Source organism: Theropithecus gelada, chromosome 1, assembly GCF_003255815.1.
Source record: "Theropithecus gelada isolate Dixy chromosome 1, Tgel_1.0, whole genome shotgun sequence".
Taxonomy (NCBI): Eukaryota; Metazoa; Chordata; class Mammalia; order Primates; family Cercopithecidae; genus Theropithecus; species Theropithecus gelada.
Window position 1 is genome coordinate 142,592,619 of NC_037668.1, and position 26,643 is coordinate 142,619,261.

The following is a 26,643-nucleotide window of genomic DNA, read 5'->3' on the forward strand; positions in this document are numbered from 1 at the left end:
TGAAACATTTAAACAACTAAAACATAGCTTGAAGGCCTTTACCAAGCTGTGTATCTGAAATGAACTCTGATAAGAATTACTTGCTGTTGAAGTTTAGTTCACCAGAGGGTATCTTCACCAAACTACTCTCTTTGCAGGAGGGAAGATGCTAACAATTTTCTATTTTATTATAACATTTAATTCACAAAAGTGACTGTGATTCCTACAACGCTACTTTCATTTTTCTATCATCTAGTAATGGCAAGCACATATTTTCAAAATTTTCTGATTTAGATAGTAGTTAAATAAGAATCTCAAAGTATAAAACAAACTTCTTTAAAGCTTAGGTCTCCTTCCAACTTCACAAAGACATGACATTTTAATAAACTTATGAAAAGGCTGGCCTTACCTTACGGTGTTAGACTACAATTTAAATAAACTTCACAAGATTTTAATGTGTTAAAATGCCAAATGCCGTTCAAAGTTTACACTGGGAAAAAAAAAACAGTCAGCTGGAATTTTAAATACACTCCTAGAAACGAAGTTCAGTTTTTAAATAAATTCTCCTAAAATAACAAATTCACACGCATTTCTCACACACATATTCACACAGCAAGAGTAAATGTATTACCTTTATGTTAAAAGAGGGAACTTCTCTGGCTCAGTTTGGTGCAAATGATTGCAGTAGCAACAGCAGCAACTGACTGCAGGATCACAGCACAGCAGAAAGCAGTGAGTTGGCAGGAGCAGCTCCACAGAGCGGCAGGACAGACTGAATGACAAGCACATGCAGATTGCTTTGAATTAGGCATGTTAGGGGCTGGAACTTTCAGTGTTTGCTCTCCAATAGGACAGGAGAGTTTTTCTCCTACTTAACCCCTTGGGGCAAGGTCTTAATAATGGTAACAGCTGGCATACAGAGGGGCTTGATCTGAGCACAAGGTCAGCAAGCCAGGATATGAAGGTGACATGTAATTTCTAGCCTTTTCCTGCTTCCACAGGGAAATTGCATGAAGGACTGTTTTTAGTTATAACTTCCTTTGATCTTTTGGATTTTAAGTTACTTAGTAGATTAAAGCCATGTTAGCTGATATTATTTGCTTGCTTAGCCTGACTTAAGTGTTACAGATTCAGTTTTCTAACACACAGTGCTACTACATTTAAAATAACATAAATAAACACCAATCTGCATTTATTTCCAAGTTCCAGGGATTCCTGTGTTCTTTCACAAAATGGCTTGAGACCCTACTTTTAGGACAGAAAGTTCATGGTTTTAAAAAGAGGCAAATCTTCTTTTAAAATGTTAGAGCCAGTTTTAAGTATTTTTCTTCCATTTTCCAAACAAAAACAGCAGTTTGTTAAGTAACTTTGACACTGCTTTTTATAAATGTTGGCCCTCATGATGCCAGTATTTAAAATCCCACAACCACAACATAAAAATCTCTTAAATACTACAAACAAATGGTTTAAATTTACAAATGACATCCCTTAGCAAGTAAGTTGTAATTTATTGAAACCGTGAAATCTAACTCTTCATGACTTCGGTAATAAAAATGTGTATGCAATTCTTTTAGCAGGATGTACTGAGTAACTATATGAAGATAGCAGTTTCAAAAATTTCAAAAGCATAAGCAATCAAAGAAAAAATAGATAAAATTGGACTTCATCAAGATAAACTTTTGAAGATCAAAAGACATGATCAAGAAAATGAAAACAGAGAATGGGAGAAAATATTTGCAAGTCATATATCTAAGAGTCTAGTATTCAGAATATATATTTAAAAGCTCTTACAACTCAACAATAAAAAGACAAATAATCCAATTTAAAAGAGGTAAAGTGTTTGAATAGACACATCTCTAAAGAAGAAATACAAATGGCCAGTATGCACATGAAAAGTTGTTCAACGTCATTAGTGATTTAGGGAAATACAATTCAAAACCACTTATAAGTGGTATCTTATTAGATAACATGCTTTAGCTTCTGCAAAAAAAAAAAAAATAGCTTGGTAATTCCTCAAAATATTAAACATAGAACCACCATATGACCCAGCAATTCCACTCCCAGTACATTTGATCCTCATTATTTGTGGATTCTATATTTGCAAATATGATTATTCACTATAAATTATTTGTAACCCCCAAATAATCCTCATGGTGCTTTCACAGTCATTCAGACATGTGAATTGGCAGAGTGGTAAAAAATGTGAGTCACCCAAACAAGACTACCCTCTCGTGTTTGGCTCTCATACTGTAAACAAGTCTTCCTTTTCCGGTTAATTTCGTGCCACGTTTTTCATATTTTGTGCTTTTTTTGGTGATTTCACTGTTTCAAATAGCCCCCAAGTGTAATGCTGAAGTGCTGCCTACTCTTTCTAAGCGCAAGAAGGCTGTGACAGGCCTTGTCACATACAGAAAATATACCTGGTTAGGTAAGCCGCTTTGTTCAGGCATGAGTTATGGCGCTGTTAGGCATGCACTCAATGTTAATGAATCAGCAATAAATATAAGATGTCTTTAAAAAGAAACACACATAAAACAAGGTTATATATTGATCAATCGATGAAAATGTGACCAGAATCTTACAAGAACCTAATCCTGTATTTCTCCAAGAACCAGTAATTCAGTATTCACTAATTCAGTGTTTGCAGTGACTTTATGAACAAAACTACCACAAATAATGAGAACTGCCTGTATATACCCAAGAGAAAATATGTTCATACGAAAACCTGTACATGAATGTTCATAGTGCCTTATTCATAACTGCCAAAAGTAGAAACAACCTAAATATCCATTAAGTGATGAGTGGATAAACAACATGTGTACATCTATCCAATAGAATATTATTCAGCCATAAAAATAATGAAGCACCGATACATGCTACAACATGGATGAACCTTGAAAACACTGTGTTAAGTGAAAGAAACAAAAGGCCACATATTTTATGATTCCATTTATATGAAATATCCAGCAGAGGCAAATCCATAGAGACAAAATGTAGGTTAGTGGTTGTTGGGCGCTGAGGGGTGGAGACAGGGGTGGAGTGACTGCAAATAGGTATGGAGTTTATTTTTGGATGGTGAAAATGTTATAGAATTAGATAATGGTGATGTTTGCACAGTCTTGTGAAAACACTAAAAACCACTGAAATGTCTACTTTAAAATGGTGAATTTTTTGGTATGTGACTTCTATCTCAATTTTAAAAATAAAGAAGGTATAAAGTTCCGGTCGTTAGACCAGTGGTTCCTAACTTGAGTGTGCAGGAGGATTCCCTGGAGGGCTGCTGAAAACAGATTCCTGAGTCCCATCCCCCAAAATTCTGATTCTGAAGGTCTGGGCTAGGGCTTGAGAATTTGCTTTTCTAGTAAATCCTCAGGATGCTGCTGCTGCTGCTGTTCTGGGACCCACATTTTGAGAACCATTGTATGTCTGAGCTCCTAGAGGGTAGGAAAGGTAACTTTCATCCCTGTGTCTCCTAATTCACCTAAAACAGAGCCAATCTTGGGAGGAAGAGGATAGGGAAAAGGAAGAGTGAAATATTTACTTGAGGAAACATATTAAAGGAGTCAGTCCCTAAAATCTTAGGGTATGCTGATTTCATGTCTTTTGTATGCCAAATGTTATAATACCAAAAATTCCCATGACAAAAAGGAATTAAAGAATTAAAATAAAAATGAAGGTATTTTAACACTCTTTGATCATCTGAACAGTATTTTGGTTCACTTTATTAAAGCAGCTAATCCTATTTCACTGTGCTTTTCCTTTCAAGAAATGCAAACAAAGGTTCTAGAGTTGTTGATCCTATAAAGAAATCCCTTAAATTAAATAAAGTGTCACAAAGACCAAAGACCTGTATTCGCTAACTCAGAACTTGTAAATTCTTATTTACATTTTAATCAAAATTACAGATTTGTATGTCTAATCACTTCATTTAAACATTTGGGGTCCATGTAAAAATAGACAAGTTAAAGTACACTTTTGGTATTGTCACATGGGACACAATTATTTTATAAATAAATATTATTCCCAATTACTTCAATATGTTCCTCAATATATTATTCAAAGTGAAAAGAAAAGTACTAGTGACCTTACAATGTTCTAATATTTTCTGAAAACAGTATTCTTTTTGTCTTAGATCCTACTATTTAGGTATCTTTCTTCATTATTAGGAAGACAAGGGCATGGGGGAGGGAAAAAGAGACCAGAGCCAGCAGGAGACACACAACACTTGGTACTTTTAAAAAAGTGATAAAACAGCTGCTGATTAACAAACTCTTTCCCAGCTGCACCTAGTCAAAAATGCAATTCCGGATTCTGTTACCTTTATTAACATTTAAAAGTCTTGTCTGTTTATCTTTTTTCTTAGCATTAAGTGTCAAACAGTTATGAATAAGTAAACTGTGGTATATTGTAGATACTGCTTCAGCAAGATTTTTCTTTCAGTATGGTCAGATTAATATTTTAGTAATTTGGAAGTATAGGTTCAGAAAAACTAATTATAGAAAAGTTCTGAAGATAATATTCTATATTGTATTTTGATGTTTCCAGAGTACAAATAGTTCCATACCCACTGAAAACTTCAGACCAGAGCATTATGCTGCCCAAGTCATAGCCCAGTGCAGGGAATCACTGAAGACTTGAAGTTAGTCTCAGCTCTATCACTCACTGGCTATGTAACCTTGAACTAATCACTGAATCAAGAGATTACAGTCTCCTTATCTACAAAATCCAAACATTAGATGAGATGATCTCATAGGTCCCTGCTGGCTCTGAATTCAGTTTTTATGAATTTGGATATCACTGCAAATAGATAAGATAAATCCCAACTTTACTACTCAAATCTGGATTATTTAAGAAAAGACCACGCATTCAAAGTTCAGTTAGCAAGTCTGGAGCAAAGACCATATTGCAAGCACATTGGAGGGGAAAAAAAATCAAGGGATGCTGAAATTCCTCCCCAACAATTTGGAAATATCTACATCTGTCTTATATAGTCCTCTTACCCAACGACGAACATTTCTTTCTTATCTCATTTCCTGTTGAAAATTCTACCTCTAAAATCTACCATTTTTACAACAGAAAATTTTATGGCCTTGCTCGTCTTCCATAGTCTGACATCTTCACCCTTATCATGACCTCGTGGCTCTAGAGTCTTTATCCATGTCCTTTCCTATTTTTACTTGCTTTGTGCTTAGTTAAGGGCTCATCGTCAGCATTTATTTACTTCACCAGCATTCCAGCCTTTCAAAGAGCTCCACTAAACTTGCTCTCCCTGCCCTTCTTTTTTTTCTTTCTCTCTTACGTTTAGAAATGTTGCTGAAAAAAGTCACCAACAAGGAAGCAGAGACCTAAAACAAATGCACACTCTCCACTCCGGAGGGCTTACAATGCGTCTGTGATTCATCTATCATAGGTTCTCCACTGGAAATCTCCACAAGGATGGCCGAAAATCTTTCCCATGCTCCCTACCTTAACCTTCTCAGCACACGATGCCACCTATTTTATGGGAAAGAATGAAACTATTTGACTATGAGTTCCTTTAAACACTACCACCTGTGCTTCAAACTTTTTCTGGAACTTGTCCCTTATCCCTCAGTGTCCAACTCTCTTTCCTGCTATTAATTACTGTATTTATACACTGTATGTTTGCTCCCCAATAAGGTAGCCACAGGCCACATGTGGTGACTTAATTTTAAATGAATTCATATTAAATGAAATTTTAAAATCTCAGAGTTCCAGCTGCACAAGGCACCACATTTCAGGTGCTCAGCAGTCATATGCAGTTCACGGCTTCTGAATTGGGCAGTGCAAAGAGAGAAAATTTTCGTCACTACAGACAGGCTTACTGGACACAGGTGCTCTAGATCTTGACCACCATGTTTCTTTACTGTGTCTCACTCTGCCTCCCCAAGTCCATCTTCATTTTCCCGTCTTTGTCAAATTGTTATTTAATTACTCATAAAAAATGTTTAGTTTTCCCCTAGCCTGAAAAATTCCTTCCCTTTGCCTGCTAATCCTCAGGCTACTCACCTACCTTTTCCTTTCCTTTGCCAGACAATACTCAAGCCTCACCCCATCTCGTTCCCTCACTTCCTACAATCTTACCTACCATCTAATAAAACTGTTTCTTCAAAAATGAAACCCAGTGGTCCTTTCTCAATATTCATTTTCTTTACATTTCTTCATTTACCAACTTTGTTGGTAAATATTCTTTTCTCTTTACTCAGTTTCTATTATCCTAATATTCTCTATCTCTTTAACCTCTATTCCGTTTTCTTGGTAGATCCTCTTAATTCTGTTATTCTAAATCCTGAGCAATATCCAGTGGTCTTGTCCTTTGAACTTTCTTCTTTATGTTTCCTGCCTATATTGTCACACCCAATTTCTATAATAAGTTCCATTTCTGCAGCTTCTACTCTCTAAGGACATTTCAATGTATATATCCTGCCAGCAGCTCAAACTCAATTTAAAATACAAATGATCTTATCATCCTCAAACAGCTTCTTGATTTTCCTATTTCTGTCCATCCTTTCAGTCATTTAAGCCCAAAATTGTCACTTAAATATTTATTTATTGAACACCAGATCTGTGCCGCATCCTGAGCTAGGGAAGGAGTCATCTTTGACCTTTACACCCTGTATACCCTTGTTCATTCATTCCCAAGTCCCAGCCATTGCCACATATACCATCCTTTCCATTTCCTCTGCCACTTCCTTAGATTAAATTTCCCTTGAATTGCTACAACAGCCTAATAGATGTGACCATATCTATGGTCTCCTACCTTTTCTTCCTTATCTAAGCAACATAGAGCTTCTAGATACATCATATAAGAAATGGATCTGATTAAGCTGCTCTTCAGTCAAAAAAACATTCATGGCTCCCCCATTAATTTAAATATCTCAGCTGGCACACAAGATTCTCCATTATCTGGGCCCTTTCCCCTCTCACTCACTGCCCTTGCCAAACAGAATTTGCTTTACTCCAAACAAGCCTTCACACACACCCTCACACCCTCAGTGCTTGTGCTAGTCTTTCTACCAGCAATGGCCTTTGTTCACATTTCCAACTTCCATAATCCCATCCATTCTTCATAACACACAGCAAATAACATGAAACCTTCTCTGATTACCTAAGCCAGAAATTCTCTCTTTCTATTCCAAGTTATATACATGACCTGAGATCTCTTATGGTACTTAGCACATGTCTTTTTTTTTTTAATCGTGGTCATTTATATATCTCTTTTACCCTCTTAATCTATATGTAAAGGCACAGGTTCTATTATATTCATTTTTATACCCCTTAAGAAGGGATATAAAGTATAATGTACCATGTACTAGGTCAAATATTTATACTCGACAAATATTTATTGAATAAATGACATAACTTGTTATTACATATATCCTTTATTAAGCAGAATACAGTATTGAAATGTAGCCTGCAAAATAATATTCAGCATACAAAATCCTATTGTACTGCTGATTTATATGGGCCTCACAATATGTTGCACTATTCTCAGCTTTTAAATTCTGAATACTAAACTGCTACTGAATAATAAGGAATGATAGTAATTAGCTTTTCACCCTTTTCTCAGTAGAGGTTGCTCCAGAAGCTAACATGCAAGCATATTCTTGGGTAGTTTTTATAATTTTAGTTTTTGTTTTTGAAGGTAGAATTTTCCCATGGCATTGACAGAAATATTTTTAAACGAGGAAAAAAAAAAATAAGAGTTTTCACCTACAGTCAGCCAATAAGTATAAGTCTGTAGCTTAATTGCCAATTACTTTTTTTTTTTTTTTTTTGAGATGCAGTCTCACTCTTTATCCCAAGCTGGAGTGCAGTGGCATGATCATGGCTCACTGCAACCTCTGCCTCCAGGGCTCAAGCGATTCTTGTGCCTCAGCCTCCCGAGCAGCTCGGACTACAGGTATGTACTGCACCCAGCTAATTTTTGTATTTTTAGTAGAGACAGGGTATTTCACCATGTTGGCCAGGGTGGTCTCGAACTCCTGAGCTCAGGAGATCTGCCCCCCTCAGCCTCCGAAAGTGTTGGGATTATAGGCGTGAGCCACTGTGCCTGGCCCAATTAATCTTATAATAGCAAATATGATTTCTGTGATAAAGTGTCTTGGAAACAAGTGAATCTGGGAAATCTTAGTTTTTATTCATTATGATCTTTCCTTCATTTGATTATAGACTAGAAAACCATATGCATTTTATCACTAATACAGAAAGCATTTTGGTCATCTAGAATGAAATTTACTTAATATTCATTTATATACTACCAAAAATTTTGATAGCGATCAGAAACTGGGGTACATATTTTAAAGCAAAAACCATAAAGATCAGTAAATTTCAGAGAAATGTAGTTTTTCATTTTTCTGTGAAGAAAAAAGTCTGACTAATCCTAAAAAATAGGCAAAAATTCCAACCCTCCTTAATGTAACCAAAAAATTACTATTAAGAAAACTTCTTAAATGTGAAAACTAAAGTAGGTTAGTTTATTACAGATTTCATACTGGAATTCAAGGGAACATTTTGTCTTTAACAAGACCTTTTCTCCCACACAAAGTATAGTGTTATGTTTTAGAGGACAGAAGGCTCATATTTGATAGTTTTATATCAAAAACAAGCCAAATCACTTCAGCCATAACAAAATAAGTAGACTGTAGATCATCTAAAAATATAATCTGTGCTGCACTATGATTTAAAAGCAAAGCACAATAAATCCATGGGCTCTGGAGAGTTTCCAAAATATTTTTGGTTTGTGATACGGTATTTCAAAATGTAATATTTTACTTTTATGATAGAAACTCTTGGCAGGAGATCTACTCCTTGAATGAAGACCACTATGTCTTGACTCTGATCTAATCAGAACATTCTCTTTAACAGTTTCAGTTGTATTTTGTTACCAAACTCTAAATGAATCTACATGAATGTGGTATGCATATACTAAGAGAGGTTATAACTAATAAACTGAAATTTTCTGTAAGACGTCAAATATTTATAGAGAAGGTTACATTTACTGTATGTCATGAAATAAAAATACATGCAAGTTAATTTTCCAAAAGTTAGACTTTGTAGGACTATAAATATCACCTGCATACAAATACCTGTCATCATTGCTAAAGGCTTAGATTAAGTATAACTTAGATTATAGCAACATTAAGAAAATGACACATCACATTCCCAAAAATAAAATGAAGTTGTATGGAAAAAGGGAAATGAAAATTCAAATCCCATTTTATTTATACTTTCTGTAATATTTGGTAATATTTTTGGCAAGGAAAGAACTTTAAGCTACCCAAGCTCTAATGCAGAAAACATTAGGGTTAGTAGGGTTAGTAGGTTTAGCTATTTCATTAATGTAGAGGGAGTTGTTTTATATGTTCAAAACACGTGCATTAGTTATTCAGAAGTTCAAACAGTTCAAAATTATGTCATGCTATATCTAGCTTCAGAAATTTGTTTATATGAAATAAAGTGCTGTGGTTTGCCACAGTTACTATGGTTACCACACGACTGAATGAAGTTAACGAATGCAGAAATGAAAACTTAAAACAAAAGAAACTGTTTTAAAGAAGAGGGCCCCTTGCTTCTAGTGAGCAAAGCCAGCAGCCCTGAGCTTCTACAGCCCTTCATATTTACTGGGTAGGCAGAGCAGGGAGGAGCAGGTAACGATTGCTCAGCTGCTTGATTGATCACAGGTTCACATTATTGCTAACAGGCTTCAAATGTGCGTAATCACAAGAAACACTGCACTTGCGGCATGGCTGCCCTCAGCATTCCTTCTGGGCGGCAGACGCAGTTTGTCAGTTCGCCAACATTCTGCATTTATGAGAACAGTTTGCTGTTTACTCATATAGCCTCCAGTGGTACACTGAGTTGATCATGATCCCCACTCTTCCAGCCTGCAACATCTCTCCCTTTGTTTTTTAATTAATTGAGAAAGGCAATTGCAGGCTGTGCAGCCCTTAATTGCTGGTTGGTGGTTCCTTCAGTCTTCACATTCAGATTCAACTGGCTCATGGCTCCTACTGGGGGAACCAAGACCGTGGTTGGGATCCACGGGTCCCTCCAGTCTCCTGTACCATGGTTGCACACATCTTGAGGGCACCCACACAGTTTGTACATTTCCTATAAAAACACAAGCATACCCTCATCCCCATATGAGTAAATTAACTGAAACAAAAGCAAAGGCTTTTGTGGCTGCAGCCAGGAGGCATGCCTTGCTGAAGCATCTGCTTCACAAGCTGTATCTCAGCTTCTGCCTCTTTGGTTAATTACCGCGGGGTAAAACTTTCCATTGATAACAAGAGACAGGCTCTTTCTGATTAACAGAAGGCACAGAGAAAACAAATCAAGGCTTATTCTTCTTGTGCAACAGCACAGTAAAAAAAATCAGTCCTCAAGATCTATTACCATGAGAGACCAGTCTCTTGCTCCCATATCCATAAGCCCACACAACTTCTTTTCTTCAATCTGCACTGCACAAGTGGGTCTACTAGATACTATGGGTTGTGATAAACTTCCCATGTAGTTTGTACTTCCAAATCCCTGATTCCCTCATTTCTGCTTTTGTGGAGAAGGGTGCAATTTACAGGGAATAAGCAACAGTTGAGCAATATATTTTCCCAGTTCAAAAACCCAAAGATCTTGTGCCATTACCACTACCTGAATTTCTCCTTCACAATCAAAATCAACACTCCTGGGACTACAGTAATGCCCTATAAGTTAAGATGACTTTTGCCCAAAATTAATCCCATGTATCCTGTTGGCAAAGGTCCCCAAATACCAGTGGGAATCTTACTGGGTTTGTTTCCTCCAATTAACGTAACCCGTTCTCTGACTGGGACATCCAATCCTGCGCGTCCAGGTGTTCCTGGGGAGAGGGAATCAATGTGCCTCTGGAGGCCCACCCCTGAAACGGAATTGTGGCCTGGACGGGGAATGTCCTCATTGTTTGAGGTGCCCGGGTCCAGGCCCCCTTCTAATTTCCTGACAGAGGGGTGCCGTTTTGATGACAATTTGAATGGCATTGATGAGCACAATGATTTCCCTTATTGCAATGAGGGCAAAGTCCTGGCATTTTTTCTGTTGAGAGGGGAACTGTGTATAAGATCCCTTCTGCCCAGAGGTCTGACAGCATTCTTTTTTGAAATGTCCAATTTTTCTACACTTACAACATTTTCCCACTTTAGTCCCCTTAGATCAACTACCAAATTGGCCATTGCTTCAACCAGTATTGTAGAGCAATGAAGCTCAGTTCCCGTATCTTGACAAGCTCTGAGAAAACCTCCCAAGTTTTTTGTACATCTCACAGGTGCCAGTGTACATTTACAATTCACATTTGCATTCTCAAAAGCCAAAGTTAAAGTCAGCCCTCCTGTAGCCACAAAAGAAGATGGTACAAGGCAATTTTCATCCTCCCTCTTCTGTTCACCACCCTCGATAGGTGCTGTGGGTGGGGCAAAAAATTCTCTCAAATTTTGAAATAATGACAAAAGGACAGTATGAACCAAATTCCAAACAGAAAAGCGAAAAGAAATAGTCAAATTCTTTCTCATGTTACCCTGATTCAAAAACTTCCCGTTCTCTGTACCTCTTTAGGGCACTGACCTTATATTGCTGTCGGCAGACTCGTAATGGGGTTTCTCATCTGTCTGGTCAGTCTTACTTTCTCTGTTCCAGCAGGCCTTCCTCGTTCAAGTCCCTATAGGACCCTATCTGTCCCTGTCTGTCCCTCTCTGTCCCTGCAAGTCTCTGCTAGTCTCTATCTGTCCCTGTTCGCCCCTATTTGGGTGCCACTTCCCACAGTTTGCCACAATTACGACGGTTACCACAGGACTGAACGAAGGGGGATGAATGCAGAAATGAAAACTTTAAAGAAACTGTTTTAAAGAAGAGGTCTGGGGAAGAAGAGGGCTCCTTGCTTCTAGCGAGCAAACGCAGCAGCCCTAAGCTTCTACAGCCCTTCATATTTACTGGGTAGAAAGAACAGGGAGGAGCAGATAACAATTAGTCAGCTGCTTGATTGATCACAGGTTCACATTATTGCTAACAGGCTTCAAATGTGCCTAATCACAAGAAACACTGCACTTGGGGCATGGCTGCCCTCAGCATTCCTTCTGGGCGGCAGACGCAGTTTTGTCAGTTCGCCAATATTCTGCATTTATGAGAACAGTTTGCTGTTTACTCATATAGCCTCCAGTGGTATACTGAGTTGATCACGACCCTCACTCTTTCAGCCTGCAACAATAAAATTCTGCAAGACGGTTGTGAAAAGATAAGAAATAAGGTAATGACAGATGGGCAGGAGTAAGGATATTTATTTATATCAGAATTTAAGAGTATGAGAAATGTGCTAGAATATTTTACTTAGGCCTCTTAAAAAACCCTTGAAAATATATCAATACGGATGTGTTGTTATGCTCAAAACTTAGGCCTGGCTGAAAGAATATATTTATAAATGACATACATTAGAAACTACAATTAAGTCATAGAAGGCAAAAGGGTATCCTAACATATTGAAGGGCAGCATGTCACTAAGCTCAGCAAATGCCATTTCAAAAACACTGAAACAAAACTCATTACAACTGATCGGCATGCTCCACAGTCAGGCTCTTCAAGACCAAGGCATCTTTCGCACATTTATTGCAAACTCCAATGCTGAAAGCCTAGGCAAGTCCTAGCTGACCATTACCATCCCTAAATGGTAGACTTTCGTGGGCTGTTAGCCAGAATGAGCCTCCTGGGTGTGGATCAGTAAATGCTCCAGTTCGTGTTGTGAAGTGTGAACACAAGAAGGCAGCTGTCCCAATGCCCATATCAAGCGACCAGATATGTGCCATAAAGTATGCTACTATGTTGGGGCACAACCAAAAGACTCAGAATGCTATAACTGGGGCTCGATAAAACCCATAGCAGTCATCAGAGGCACCTTTAACCTCAAATATTTTAGAGAAGAAAAATCCACAAGTTAACCTGTTCCAGGTACTCAACCCAGGATCATTATACTTTTGACAAAAAATGAAGGGGGTAAACATTTAAAGTGAATTCTAACATTTCTATTTTTATACAACAACTCACTACCTAATTTTATAATGAAAATTGCCATGACAAATAGGTTATAAGTGTTGGTTCAGGCACTGAATTTGCAAAGAAACACCAAAGGAGATGGGCATTCTAATAGTTGGGTTACAAAGCATCAACAACAACAAAAAGTAAGCATACACAATCATTGATAGCAGGAAAGTATTTTATTTAGTAGCAGGTCATGGTATCAGAGTTCTGAGTTATGTTAGCAACAAGATAACCTGTGCCTTAAAGAGAAACAGAAGAGACATTTATGACCATGCTGTTAGTAATATTCAGTGTTAGACCTTGCAAAGATCTGTCACTGACAATGCCTTATACTACAAAAGAATGAAAGATGAAAGAAAAAGTTGAGGAGCTGGAGAAATGAAAACTAGTAAGTTCTTTGTTGCATTCCTAAATTAAGGCATCTGCCCTGGTTAATCACCCAACACTATTTGCTTTCCTGGATATCTTGGTCAATGACCAAGAATTCTAATGATCTAAGTATGGACTCTACTTAACATCTTCAAGTCACATTGTCTTACTCACACAGTCAACACAGCCCTCAATCACACTGAAGGAACGTTATGCACTCCTCCTTCCCATCCCTATGGGATATTAGGCATTGCAGTATTCATTCCTTCCTTTGCCAAGTGTAAGGCCTTGGTAATACACACCTACACCCTTCTGGCTTTACAGGGAGTTAGTCAAATCCAGCATCAAGGATCAAGCTCAGATCCCCTATGCAGGAAAAAATGGAATTGTCATAAATCTCTAAAATAATCCCTAATCTTGCATAAAGCTAAAATGTACCATTGATTTAGATCAAAGAAGCATAACTTTTGGAAACAATTGCTTTTCCCAATCTCTGATTGTACTTGCAATGATGGTTACTGTTGATACTGATACACTGACAACGGCTACTCAGAGACAGTGTCCAGGACAACCACAGCTGAACTCAGATTTTAGAAAGCCAGGAGCATACGAAAAATGCTCAGTCATTGTTATTATGATCTTTTTTTCCCTTTCCTTCCTTCCTTTTTAATGAATGAATGAATGACAGAGTCTTGCTGTGTCACCCAAGCTGGACTGCAGTGGTACAATCATGGCTCACTGCAGCCTCAAACTCCTGGGCTCAACCAATTCTCCCACCTCAGCTTTCTGAATACCTGGGACTACAGGTGCAGGCCACCATCCCCGGCTAATTATTTTAATTTTAATTTTTAGTAGAGATGAGGTCATGCTGTGGTGCCCAGGCTGGTCTCAAACTTCTTGGGCTCAAGAGATCCTCCTGCCTTGGCCTCTCAAATTGCTGGGATTATAGGTGTGAGCCACCGCACCTGGCCTATGATGTTAACTTATTCACACCTTTTGACATTGCCGAAAACTAAGTTTTACAAGATCTCTCACCATATCTCTGGGGATGGGAGGAGGGAAGGAAGGATAATGGTCTCATATTCATAATAGTATTTGCAATGCCTATTCTCACAGTGATAAATGACTATAACCTTTTCAAGAGGATGAGTGAAAGAAAGAGGGAGGTGAGAATGAAAAAGGAGGTCAGGTCCTGGTAACATATCATCTTGTTTCTAAAGACAAAGCTCCTTGAACTGTTCCAAAGAAAACTTAAAATCCAAATTAATAACAATGTACAGACATCACCAGTTCACACGAAAAAAAATTTTCTGAACCCAACTTCAAAGCATAAAATGAATATCCCTTTGGTGTAATATATTTTGGAAGGCAATTAAATTTGTATATAGTAATACACATTTATTTCTGGATTTAAGTACTATATTTGAAAAGTTCAACTGAGTATTTACATAAGTCTCCCTAAAATAGTTTTTATTTTTAAAAAGTTTCCTTTAAAAACTTAAATCCTGGTCCCTTTGATCCAGACTAACTTCAAATACAGAAGCAAGGAATTTCAAACAACCCAAAGATTTTAATGATTTCCTTCGGATCACCTAGCATTAGAGAAAACCTATGTAAGCTTGGGTAAAAACAAACAAACAAAAAAACCAAAAAAACCCCGATATATATATATAATATATATATTATATATAATATATATATGACAGTACGAGTTATATAAGCAGACCCTACCCATTTTTTTTTATTTAGAATGTATTTGAAAAAGATGAACTATTCCCACACTTAAGTACAAATTTGGAAATAAAACAAGTTACCCCCACTTGGATTTAGAGTGTATCAAACAAGGAGTTTGAATCTCAAATTTTATAAAAGTTATTTCAAAGATAAATAATACTTAGAGATTCCTATTTACTCCTTTTTTTTTTTTTTTTTTTTTTTGTACAGATGTAGTCTTGTTATGTTACTGAGGCTTATTTCAAACTCCTAGTCTCAAGAGATCCTCCCATCTTGGCCTCCCAAAGTGCTGGTATTACAGGTGTGGGACACCGTGCCCAGCCTTATCTACTCCTTTACTGAATGTTTAGTGCTAATACTTTGCAACTTTTTTTAAAGACAAAAAGTTAAGGAGTAAAAGCGGAGAGTAAAGAGAAAAAGGAAGCCCATCACAGATAATATCTTATTGCTAAGCAAATAGAAGAATGATTACAAGGGAAATATAATTCAAGTAATTTAGATATTTTATGATTCAACTTCTTTTGCAAATAAACTCTAACTTGGAAGTTCATATTCTAGATCATTTAACAGTAACATCTCTATATTGATACGTGCAAGCTAGCATTTTGATATATAAAAGTGAATGGTTTTATCTATAAAAATAAAACCTAATTTATTTGCTTAATTTGTTAATATTCTATAAAATAATTTGGTCTTAATATTATATTTCACTTCTAACTATTGTATAGGTACATCTTTAAAGAGAATACAAGCAACTACCAAGTACCAAGAAGGTGGGGTACTGGCCATACTTCTCACATCAAAACAAACCTTTCTAATTTACTAAGTTCCAGTCACTATTTTTTTTACTATATTCCAAAACTTTAAAGTCTAATTAGAAGTTTTTTCCAGTACAAATTTCTTGTTTTTGTTTTCATTTTAGCATTCCTGCTGTAAATATCTAGTCGTGCAGGTTGAGAGTGCAAATTGTCTCATATTCCAAGATCATATCACTGCATATGGCAACTATGCTTCATTCTTGTTCCCACTACATCACAGGTCAATATTCAGACATGAAAGCACACCCCTATCACTCTGTCATTTTTCTAGCTCACATTCTTTAGTGAAACCTCAAATAACCAAATAAGTTCAACAAAAATTTACTCAAACTTAAGAATATACTATGACTGGCTTTATTCTTCTGCTGGCTAATAAGGCCTGACAATAAACTAAAGTTAAAAAGAAACACTTCGATTAATCCATGAGTCAAGCCACGATAATTAACCTTTAAGAAACCCCTTTAAGAAAAAGATTTCAACAAATGAGGAAACCAAGGCAAACAGAAATAGAGGAGGAGAGAATGAAGAAAGGAAGTAACAGAAGGCAGACTGTAAAGCAAATGTGGGAAAAGGAAAACAGCCATAAGTAGTATCAAGGTGATAAATGTATGACATACACTTCAAATAGTGGAAAGAACATAAGCAAAGCAGAAGCTAAGGCAATCTGAGGGAAAAGGAGGAAACTGAGGGGAGAGGACAAAATACAACACTGGAAACAGGGAAGTCAGAAGAAAAAGTAGGTGCTTTATGCTGCAAAGTAATCTGGCTTCTAAAACAATTTATTGAGAGAAAAATACATAAATGGTGCAAATTGCTACTCTATGCAAACCTACAGATGACTTGCAGAGATATGAAGATATGATTAAGCCCTCTTGCAAACATTATTCTTCAAGTTCCAACTGATTTTTTTTCTTTTTACCTCAAAAGATTCATTACAATTCTGGACACATAGCAACTTGGTTAAAGCACATTAGTAAGAGCTTATGAAAAATAAGATACTTCTGGGAATTCCAGAGACAAGAGTCAGTTTCATCCAGCCCATGGTCAAAGATCACATGAGTGCTGGCTGCTGCAACCACCTATTTAATTCCTTGCTATTCTTTAAGTTGGCACCCACCATCTCACTCCTTCATTAAAATAATCTCTTCCTAGTCCACTCGTAGTTCATAAGCAAGATGATTTGGTTTTCATGCTGGTGTGTGAGATGTGCCTCCCTCAAACCTTGTTACTATGTTGGCACAATACCAGTCTGATATGAAAACAAATGGGCCAGAGATAGTGGCTCATGCCAATAATTCTAGTGCTCTGGGAGGCTGAGGCGGGAGGATGACTTGGGGCCACGAGTTGGAAATCAGCCTTGGCAACATAGCAAGACCCTGTCTCTACAAAAAAGTACACATACAAACAAAAAATTACCTGGATGTAGTGGCATGCACTTGTAGGCTCAGCTATTTGGGAGGCTGAGGCAGGAGGATTGTTTGAGCAATCCCAGGAAATTCCTGAGAGTTTGAGGCTGCAATGAGCTATGACTGCACCACTGCAGTCCAGCCTGGACAAAAGAGCAAAAAAACCTCTGATTCAAAAAGAAAAAAAAAAGTTAAAAAAAAAAATCTCTTCCATCTGTGAAAGAGGGAAAAGAAGGGTACTAGAAGGCACCCTCCTTTAAGAGTTCCTTAACCCTTGCTCTACAGTTTTATACTTGAAGCAAGGTAAATCCCAACTTCTCCCAGTCTCTTTGGTGCAAAGATACCCTTTGTTCCCTAGACAATACAAATTGGAAGCAGCAACAGGCTCTGGTTCACAGAAGATTCTCTCTGATGCTATGATATCACTTACTTTATACTAATATCTAATTGGCCTTCATTCAGTCTAAGGATTAACCAAGGAACAAAGCGAAAAACAGCTTTTAACCAAAGCTGATATAACACAAAGAGGTAGAGCCTTTCAAATTATCTAAGCTAATCATCAAAAAAAAAAAAAAAAAAAAAACACAACTTGAGAATATGGCATTTTACCAAAAAAAGAAAGCCCTGAAGACAATTACTATGAATTTCCTAAAGATACATATGTTGCTCATTTAGAGAAGACAAATTACTAGGGCTTGCCTAGGAAAAAAGTCAGCTAAAAAGGATACCATCTCATTGATCTCAATACAGATACCCCAGTGCCTACTCCAAAAGGTTCAAAATAACCTCCCCAATCACTCTCTTCCATAAACCCTGGCCAAACTACCCTCAAAATGAGTCATAAACATCACTACCTAAATGCGATTTGGTCACATTGCTCCTATTCACTGCAGTCTCCAATGAGATTGACAAAGGTAAATCCTACATATTTCTTCAAGGTATACCTAAATTTCCTTTTCTCTGTTTAGATTGTTTTGACTCAGAAGTCATTCTCTCTTTTGCTTACCTAACAACAAGGTCCTATTGGACATATTAGACATTTGCATTATCTTAAGAGCTTATTTTTTGTAGTTTAATTAATGCTATAATTGAACAAATCGTGTTCACACATTTTCAAATACAAGAAATGACTACTTACACTTCTAACATCTCAGTCAATTTCACTATTATTTTCTAAGCTCACCACACCTTCCCTCTGGGACATTTTTTCCTACCGAGTGCACCATTTAGTATTTCTTTTAGAAAGGTTATGTAAATGGTAAATACTCTTATACTCTTATGCTACATATTTTTAAATGTCTTAATTTTGTCCTCATCCCTTTTTGTTTGTTTTTTGGAAACAGGGTCTTACTCTGACCCCCAGGCTGGAGTGCCATAGTGCGATCATGGCTCACTGTAGCCTCGACTTCTCCAGCTCAGGTGATTCTTCCACCTCAGCCTCCTGAGTAGCTGGGACTACAGGTACATACCACCATATCTGCTAATTTTTTTTTTTTTTATAGAGACGGGGTTTTGTCATGTTGCTCAGGCTGGTCTTGAACTCCTGCGCTCAAGCAATCCTCCCACCTTGGTCTCCCAATATGTTGGTATTACAGGCGTGAGCCACTGCGCCCAGCCTCATCCTTGAATAATAGTTTAGAAGGATGGCCTTAGGGATATTACAGAATCAGCAGACCACTTTTTCAGTTTCTGGTCACTAAACTTTGTTTTTATCCTACTTTTGCCTCTTAGTTCACAGCTTACAGTAAGACCACAGCCCCAGGCAGAGCTGGCAGCTAACATTTTAGTGTCAATGATGGAAAACAGGCAGGGGGAAGGATTCTCCTGGCTTCCATCCCTTCCTTCAGGCAAGAGCTCCCCCCTCTCCTGAGAAGCGGCTGAGGGGTAGTTAAGCAACTTTCTGCTTCTGGCCAGGAGCTTGGCAGTCTCAGAGTTCCAGGGCTACTTATCACTTTCTATTTCTGGTCACCTCCTGGTCCTTAGAGATGTTTGTCTTGATTTTGAGACTAGGTATGTCGTTTTAGTTTTATCTTGTATATCCTTTTGTTGCCATGTGGGATATGGTGCTGAAACAAGACCTTCATGGAGCCACCTGACTGGAACTCTCCTGTGTTCCTCCTTGACACTGGGGTGCTCAGCATGGTGCTGACTATAGAAGAGTTGATAAATGCTGATAATTTTTACATAAGTTCAAGTAAATGTGCATATATGCAAACATGTCAATGGGATCCTGAATAACAAGAGAAATAACACATTCATAAACAATCCTAGTGGCATATAGGTTTTACTTGCTTTGATTTATAACAACCATACTGTCCATCTTATCCAAATGAATGTAATAATCCAGGGTTATTCATAATGAGCTTCAGTTACAATTTTAAGAAAACCAGGGAGCTGATAGGTATAAATCATACACAGTGTTGACACATCTCTTTCTGACTTCCTCTGTTCTCTACATACATTATTGAATTATAGAATTCAATACATTTATAGATATAAATGTGTATCTATATATACAATATAATTTAATATGATTCAGGATATAATTCAATACAATTATAGAATTCTAAAAGATGTTTATCTTGAATCAAAAACTGAAATGAACATGAATCAACTTGAATGGTTTTGACCCATGCAGCCCACATCATCCTCAGAAGTAACCCATCCCAAGTCTTTTGTGCGTATTCTAAGGAAGAATGAGGCGTATCCCAAACAGCACCACGATACAATAAATTTACAAAGTGTAGTATATCAACATCACAAAGAGAAAAATAATAATCTCCATGAATTCTTGGTTTTTTTTAAAGCAAAGAGTCAAAAACTAAAAATTAATCAGGGTATCTTCTGTAGTGATTAGAAAAATATTGTCTTTGCATCTGGAAAAGGCTTCTACTTATTTTACACTGACATATTTATGCTATGAAGAAAATAAATTCACTAGGTTATTGATTTCAATTAAAATATTGTTTAAGAACATCCAGGCCAAGCACAGTGGCTCACGCCTGTAATCCCAGCACTTTGGGAGGCCAAGGTGGGCAGATCAAGAGGTCAGGAATTCTAGACCAGCCTGGCCAACATGGTGAAATCCCATCTCTACTAAAAATACAAAAATTAGCTGGGCATGGTGGCAGGCATCTGTAATCCCAGATACTCGGGAGGCTGAGGCAGGAGAATTTGGGAGGCAGAGGTTGCAGTGAGCCAAGATCGCGCCACTGCACTCCAGCTTGGGCGACAGGGCAAGACTCCATCTCAAAAAAAAAGATCCAACTGCCTCTGATTTAATTATCTGTTCCTCACACAACCTGTTTTTAAAAATTTTTTTACAGACAGGGTCTCATTCTGTCACCCAGGCTAGAGTGCAGTGGCATGATCATAGCTCATGGTAACTTCAAACTCTTGTGTTCAAGTGATCCTTCAGCACACCACCTCTTTGATTGATAACTTTATCTTCTAAGATAATCAACATACCAAATGAAAGTGTACTGTTCTGATTTGAGCCAGTTTTTTTAATCTACTATACACAATAAATTGACATTGTACTTTCCAGTTACTTTTGGGTAACTGGTAAAAATGAGTTCTTCCACCCATGAAGCTGAAAGCCTAATGGTTCTCCACCAAAGTGCAAACATCTCTATTTTTTTTAAAAAAAACTCTGTACATCCAATGATTAATCATCCCTGCACAGCCATACTAAATAATCAAATCTTTATTTTATTTTATGTATTTATTTATTTATTTTGAGACGGAATCTTGCTCTGTTGCCCAGGCTGGAGTGCAATGGCACAATTTCAGCTCACTGCAACCTCCGCCTCCAGGGTTCAAGCAATTCTCCTGCCTCAGCCTCCTGGGTAGCTGGGATTATAGGCTTATGCCACCACACCTGGCTGATTTTTGTATTTTTAGTAGAGACCGGGTTTCACCATGTTGGTCAGGCTGGTCTCAAACTCCTGACCTCGTGATCCACCCACCTCGGCCTCCCAAAGTGCTGGGATTACAGGCACGAGCCACTGCACCCAGCCATAATCAACTCTTTAAATCATTCAGTTTACAGTTGGAAATAATCTTAGTAATGATCTCTTCTATAATCTCTAATCTCACTGCTTTTACCTGGTACCTGATTTTCCTCCTCCAGCCCAGTGGTTCTCAAATGTTAGCCTAAGGATATCAGAATCCCTTGAAGGGCCCACTAAAACACAGGTTGCTGAGTCTCCCTCCTCCTCGCTCCTCACCGGGAAATTCCCATTTAGTAGTTCTGGGTTGGCCCTAGAATTTGCATTTCTAACAAGCTCCCAGATAATGCTAAAGCTGCTGGGTGTGGGACCACACTTGGAGAATCTCTGCTCTAGTTTCTACCCCGTTTTACTCCTGTAGAGTTAATAAAACTAATTTTACTTAGACTAGACATTCATGACCCAGGGCTCTCATACTAAAGTGAATTGAGTTTAACATGGAAGTCCTTCTGATTATTAGAATCCTCATTTATCCTGAGCTCATCTCTTGACCAACCTAGCAAACCGGTTCACAACAATCCTGCCTCCACAACAATCCTGCCTCAGTTCTCCCTCTGCTAGAAGGCTCTCCTTTTCTGCAAATCAATGGCCACTATTTTATCAATCCTTATTTATTTACTCATTCATTCATTCAATAAATATTTATGAAGTACTTGCTATGTGTTAGTCACCATGCTAAGTGGTGTGAAAAAAGACCAAGGTCAAAATCTTCCATGACTAACCTTAAATCAACTCCAAACACCTCATGACTTTACTCAACGGGGTACTGATCCAGACCCTAAGGGAGGGTTCTTGGGTCTGAGCAAGAATTAGAGGCAAATCCACAAAGCAAAGTGAAAGCAAGTTTATCAAGAAACCAAGTTTATTAAGGAATAAAAGAATGGCTACTCTCATAGGCAGAGGAGCCCAGAGGGCTGCTGGTTGCTCATTTTTATGGTTATTTCTTGATTATATGCGAAACAAGGGGTGGATTATTCATGCATCCCCTTTTTAGACCATATAGGGTAACTTCCTGATGTTGCCATGGCATTTGTAAACTGTCATGGCGCTGGTGGGAGTGTACAGTGAGGACGACCAGAGGTCACTCTCATCACTGTCTTGGTTTTGGCAGGTTTTGGCCAGCTTCTTTATTGCAACTGTTTTATCAGCAAGGTCTTTATGACCAGTATCTTGTGCCGACCTCCTGTCTTATCCTGTGACTAAGAATGCCTCAACCTCCTGGGAATGCAGCCCAGCAGATCCCAGCCTTATTTTACCCAGTCCCTATTTAAGATGGAGTTGCTCTGGTTCAAACGCCTCTGACAACTTTGTATCCACCTTAGAAGTTAAATTGTTCAAACAAGAAAAAAGTACCCCCAAAGCACATCAAACTGTTTTTTCCAGGAGTGGAAATAAGTATGCCACGAATCTGTTATATTTTCTTTCCTGGTCTTCTTGTAACTTAATATCCATTTTAGAGAGCTCTAAAAAGAGCTACGGGTCTAATAAAGATGCCACTATTTATATGTTGAATACACTTGCAGGATCTTCCTCTCAAGCGGTAGGTTTTAAAAAAAGTAACTGCTGGTAGTTAAACGTTGACGTTCAGTAGAAGGAAACTAAAATACTTGAGGGCAGGAAACAAGCCTTCCTTCTTGATGTTTCTGGAGTTTACCTAGCAGGTGCTCCAAAGTGAGATGAATGGATGAAACCACCCACTGCTTGTTAAACTTTTTAGACAGCATATTTTTACAGATAGCACTACAGCAATACATAGTTCACGGTAACATTTTATGCACTCTTGAGTAAATCCTCAAAGTCCTATGACAATATTTTAAAATTTGCTTTTACTCATGCTTAATTTTTAAATAATATTTATTCATATTCTAGAACAAGTTTCAATGAAGTCATACAAGTTGTCCAAGACTAATAACCCCATGGAATAAATAAAATTTATTAATGATAAAGGAAGCTTTCAGATAGACCCAATTAAGTCAATCTTATAATTTTATTGAAGCTTGACAGAAGAATCCATGTAAGTGCAATAAAGTTTAATGGAAACTCAGTCTAGTACTAAAAGAGTAGGCATTATATGCAATGAAAGTATAAATTATAAATAAGAAATAGTCTTATAAGAAGTTTGAATTTCCTCGAAATTAGCCAACATATACTTACAATCAAATTTATATGTTCAGTTAAGAAGACAGCTACAGTGATGCTATATATTGTTTGTACAGTCTGCATTTGAAAAATGAAGTTATTCTTTAATTAGCCATTTCTAAGCCAAAGTTAATGGTTGTTTGAAAATGAGGCTCATTACATGATTCTGCAAATGTACTCTGTAATAACTAACATTACCACACAGCTGTGTAAACATATTTACCATGACATATTCTTTTACCACAGGTGTATGTTTTCCATTCTGAGCATTATTAATATGCATCTGAGACTAGTCTGATGTAGAACTAACATTTAAGGGAAGAAATATTTCTTAAATTATTTAACTGTTTATAAAATAATATTTTAACTGGAGAACACTTAATACATCATAATCCATGTTATTTTTAGTGTTTTTATGCTCCAACTTGTTCTTAAATCGGTTTATGATAGTTACTTCTTTCTTATTTAAGATCTATTAATAATAGAATCCTCACCTAAAAAGTCAATAAAATCAGTCCCGAAATAAATGATCTGTTTTGTATTTACTAGCATGCATATTTGCATCGTGAGTAGTTTTTATGTCTTTCTGGTAACAAATACAGTTTTTGAAAGTAAAAATATTCCAAAAATATAATCAAATGACTGGAAATTATTAGTTAAAATATGAGGCCGGGGCAGTGGCTCACGCCTATAATCCCAGCACTTTGGGAGACCGAGGCGGGCAGATCATGAGGTCAGGAGTTCAAGACCAGCCTGGCCAATATGGTGAAACCCTGTCTCTACTAAAAATACAAAAATTAGCCAGGCATGGTGGTGTGTGCCTGTAGTCCCAGTTACTCAGGAGACTGAGGTAGAAGAATTGCTTGAATCTGCCAGGCAGAGGTTGCAGTGAGCTGAGATTGTGCTACTATGTTCCAGCCTGGGCGAAAGAGCAAGACTTCATCTCAAGACAAACAAACAAAAAAAAGAGTCTCTGAATAAACTAAAGATAAATTACCGTTTCTAAATTTATATAACATGTCATATTAAGAGAGAAGCTCTCAGAAATAAACTTTAGTCTCTTTTTAACATCATGAATACTAATTAATGTACTAAATGATACTGAAAACATCTGTAAGTATGTTTCTATATAAATAACATCTTCAGTATAGCTCAGAACAAAAGGCTTAGTAATGACTTATGATGTAATAGTGAAGACTGAATGACTACTTAAGCGCAGAGGCTTCAGAAGCTCACACAAATATATTTTCTATCTAACAAGTAGTTCAGACCATCTTGGAGATTACTTTTTAATTTTGGAAATGTAAAATACATTAAAAACCTCACATTGGCAGGTACTGGTTTTAAAAGATGTCTAAACCTTTACATGGACAAGAGAATATTTTTTCAGCTTTTGTCCAATAACTATTAGCTTCATCCTTCCCGATTAGGGAAATGAATAAGAAGACTATTTTTCTTTTCCATAAAAGGAATTTGAATGGCAGGAGTACACAGCTCATATGCTAGGTTTTATTTGATCTAAGTAAGGCTGCCATACAAACACTGAAGCAGATTAAAATAAAAATAAAATGTATTTAAGCACAAATTTGATGTTTATGCACTCTACTGCCTCCTTCTGAGGAAAGACCCAAACATAAGTCTTCTAATGCACAGAAGTAGTTCTCTTCCCTAACCTGTGAGTAGACACCTCAGAACCTAGGAATGGCTTAGGTATCTGATTCATAAAGAATTTAGACTAGTAATCTTTAGTGTACTTGAAAGGCAATGTCAAATATCTATGATACCATCTAATTTACATAGTGTAGATTAAGGTCACACTACATCTAAAGTTCTTAAACAGTGATCACAAAGCCAGCTTAAAAAATCTGAGCTCTTTAAAAACAGTCGGCAGAACTTTGTTTTCCCTCTCATCACAAAGGGAAAGAAAAAATAAGCAATTGGTTATATTAAAACAGACATCCCAAGTTATCCAATATCCTAGTAAATATATTTACATATATAAATTTAGTATTTACTTTTTATAATATGTATTTAGACATACCAAAATACCCATTTCTTTGCTCATTTTGATTCTTATAGCTGACACTTTCCATCTGGGTTCAATTTCCTTTTAGTGAAGTATATGCTTCTGTAGCATTTCCGACAAAAATCTATGAGTATTGGCCAGTGGCTCACACCCATAATCCCAGCACTTTGGGAGGCCAAGGCAGGTGGATCACTGGAGGTCAGGAGTTCCAGACCAGCCTGGCCAATATGGTGAAACTCCGTCTCTACTGAAAATACAAAAATTAGCCAGGTGTGGTGGTGATGCCTGTAATCCCAGCTACTCAGGAGGCTGAGGCAAGAGAACCACTTGAACCTGGGAGGTAGAGGTTGCACTGAGCAGAGATTGTGCCACTGCACTCCTGTCCAGGTGACAGAGTGAGTGAGACTCCATCTCAAAAACAAAAACAAACGAACAAAAATCTATAAGTATTACATCCTCAGCCTCTGCAGGTCCCCAAATATCTTTGTTTTTCACTCTTACCCTTAAATTATTTCCCTTAGTACTTTAAAGGTATTATTCCATTGCCTTTGTCATCTATTAGAAGTTAATTTTCAATCTTCATTTTCATTCTTGGTAGAAAACCTATTTTTTGTTTCTAGTCACTGTTAATACTTTCTCCTTTTCTTTCAGATATCTATTTCATATGCTTTCCTGGCTCCTCAAATCTCTCACGAATCCTTCATCCTCAAGCTTGGCTCATGACCTACTTCACTAAGAATACAGTAAGAATACACAAGCAATCAGAAGAGAACTTCCACAATTTATCACCACCAGAGCGATTCACCCACCAGTATCTGTTTGTGGGTTAGTTTTCTGCAGTCCTGCATGTTTCTAGAGATAATCTGTCCTCACTTCTAAAAATAATCTATTTGTGTACTATATTCCAATTCCTCTCATCTACTCAACAAGACCATCAAATACTTCTTATCTTTCTCATTTTCCCTCTCTGTTGGATCATTCCCAACAGCATACAAATATGCTTTTTTCTCATTTTAAAAACAACACAAAACAAGTAAAATACCTTTCTCAGTCCTACAGCTCCTTAGAAATAGTGCATAGATTTC

General features: G+C 37.3%; 1 protein-coding gene and 1 non-coding gene across 4 annotated transcripts in view; one reads left to right on the plus strand and one right to left on the minus strand.

Moving 5' to 3' along the window:
* The window catches only part of DISP1 (dispatched RND transporter family member 1), a 198,749-nt gene that overhangs the window by 75,527 nt on the left and 96,579 nt on the right, over positions 1 to 26,643 (minus strand). The window contains exon 3 of one of the 3 annotated variants that reach the window (XM_025368557.1): positions 611 to 751. The exons of the other annotated variants lie outside the window; for them this stretch is intronic. The gene's annotated coding sequence lies outside the window, so the exon portion shown is untranslated. The remainder of the gene's footprint in view (positions 1 to 610; positions 752 to 26,643) is intronic. 3 annotated transcript variants of the gene reach the window in all.
* On the plus strand, positions 17,129 to 17,232 carry LOC112616447. Its single transcript, XR_003117637.1, has one exon. It is a non-coding gene; the product is annotated as a small nucleolar RNA U13 (small nucleolar RNA).